This window comes from Triticum aestivum, chromosome 2B, assembly GCF_018294505.1.
Source record: "Triticum aestivum cultivar Chinese Spring chromosome 2B, IWGSC CS RefSeq v2.1, whole genome shotgun sequence".
Classification (NCBI taxonomy): domain Eukaryota; kingdom Viridiplantae; phylum Streptophyta; class Magnoliopsida; order Poales; family Poaceae; genus Triticum; species Triticum aestivum.
The window spans coordinates 43,359,324-43,362,134 of NC_057798.1; positions in this window are offsets into that span (position 1 = coordinate 43,359,324).

The window sequence follows — 2,811 nt, forward strand, 5'->3', positions numbered from 1 at the left end:
GGCCTGGACTTTGCAAGTCCGGCTTTGACAGTCCCGACCCGAAATCCGACCCAGCCTGAGGCATGCCCAGGTTTAGGATCAAGGGGATATTAAGTTTCTGATGAGAAATGAGAATTCAGAGCAGCATCTCATACTTTATGCAATCAGTTTTCAAGATGATCTATTCGTAGCTTCCATCAAGATTGGGACGCACATTCCACACAATACACATGCAATATGACGAGACTTGATTAATTGTTGATATATATATGTCTACTATAAAGATAAGTTTACTCAAAAAAGGATTTTCTATAAAGGAGGATAATTCGTATTAGGAAAAATAAAGATTTGGGTTCATCCCAAATTATCGCATGCTGGGAAGCTTTTTTATCAGCTCAACATCTAAAATAAAATGACATCTTAGACACACACATCACTTTTTAATATGAAGATAAATGGTAATTTTGAGGAAATAATGTTTGTTAAGCAGATCTATCTACCATTGACTCTACTAAAAACCTACTTGATATAACAATACAAAAATTATATTGAACAGTTTTAACACAAAGCCACAAAGATCAGGGGTTCATTCACAATCACTCACAAAACTGCATACATTCCTAAAGCATGAATGAATTAGAAGCAAAGTCGTTAGATCATAAGAACGCGACCAAAAGCCATGTGTATGACATTTAAAATTGTATAGATCAGAAGAACACGACCAAAAGCCATGTGTATGACATTTAAAATTGTATATGTACATGAAATCCCATCAACATTTACAACACATCTGTCATGCATGTATAAGTAAGCAATGTACGTAGTCAAAGAGAAGCAAATACCTTTTATTTAGGAAAAGAGAAGCCAATACCTTTACAAGGAATTTTTTTACATCTTCAAAACCTGAAGTGCCACCATTTTCTTAATGTCCTTGAGAAAGGCTTATCATAAAATTTTGCCAAAAAATTATTAATCAGAAATAACATCATGGTATATCCATCATCTTGCTAAAAACTATCTGAATCAAACAAAGATGTAATTTTTCAATATCAGTATACAAGAATGTTTACCTGTTGTGTGATGTTCTCAATACGATTTGATTGCTGTAAGAGAAGTTAAATAAAATAAAATTAAAAAAATGAGCAAATAAGCATCACATTCCTAATATTTAACAGTATGTACCACATAGGAAGAAATCATATGGCAAATGCATAGTACATAAAAAGGTGCATGTGTGTGCTGCCATAGGACAACTTGTTTCTTGAATTGTTACTTTAAAGAACTATAATGTTTTGAGGAAGATTAGCATATACTTCAGATACTATTTGAATAAACATAAAAGGAATATAAAATCAACTAAATATTTGTGTGGTTAGAATTTCAGAGCAAGAAATATACCATTACGTTCTTATCCTGCAAAGGAAATATGGAAAGATTTAAATAGGGGAGTTTTTTTAGAGAAGGAGGATGACCCCCGGCCTCTGCATCTGGGAGATGCATACGGCCACTTTATTGATTATTCTCGAGGACCTTACAAAGTGTTACAACAATAAGCCTGAATCCACCATCTAGGCAACATATGCCGCTACTCCTATCCATATGATGAAGGGGTGCTAGCTGGGCCACTACCCAGACCACTCACCTAAACCTAACATCAAAAGCCGGAATCCCTGGCCTAGCCACATACCGGGTCTCGGGCATAAACCGGTCTGACGCACTCACAGGTGTCGTCTCCACCATCTTCCACTGGTCCATCTCCAAGCAGATTGAGGTGCCAACCTCGGCAGGCTCCTCCGCCATCAACGCCACCATGACGCCAAATGACGACCACCTCCTACGCTAGAACATCGCCAAGCAGATGGAGCGCTACCACAAGATGAAGATCAGCGGTAGAATAGATAAAATGCCGCACACATTGCCGCCGCCAAACACCTCACACGCACCACAAAGCGCCCACCGTGCTTCCGGGAACCCCAGGCGACGCCTTCAAGAAGGAGCGCGACGAAGGTATGACGCCGTCGCCCGCAAGGGGAACTAGAGCTTTCGCCCAAATGAAGAGCACAGTGAGAAACGGGATAGGACCTCGACAAGGCCTCCAAGAAGGGAACCGACGCCCACAAGGCGCCGCCATTGTCGTGGCCTCCGCCGACGGCCAAGGGTTTCCCCCGATCCCGCCCCCGTCCCATCCACCCGGCCAAAGACCTGGCCAGGGGAGCGCACGCAGCTGGAGAAGGCGTTGGACTTCATTGAAGCAGGCACGCCAGGTGACGGGGCACCCCGACCCACTGTAGTAGACGTCCACCGAGACCTCGCCGCCCGCACAGCCGAAGTCGCGGACCACCAGCTCCCACAGCGGTCGCCCGTCGAGAGGCCATGCCGTCCACACCGCCCGAGGCCGCCGCCCCGGCATCCACCCACCGCACACATCCCGTCAAAACACGGAGAACGACCCACACCGCCGCCACCAGGAAGACCACACCACGAGCACCCAAGCCGGGCGACCAGGCAGGGCCACGCCGGCCATATCCGGGCGGATCCGGCGATCCCCGGCCCACCAGCCGCCAGAGAGGAGCCGGCCCCGATCCAGGGTCGCGCCGGCCTGATCTGGCAGTCGGACGTTCCCAGGAGACCCCAACATCGGATCGGGAGAAGGGCTAGCGACAGCTCCGGCGACCGACGACCGCCACAGAGGGTCTGCGTCGTTGGCCACCAGGAGCTGGGGAGGTGGGCGGCAGCGTCTGATGCGGGGTGGGGGCGCCTCCAACGTCGAGGCGGGTGCGCGGGGAAACCCCGCCGCCGCCTACCGCCACGCGGGCGGCTGCTGGCGGCGGC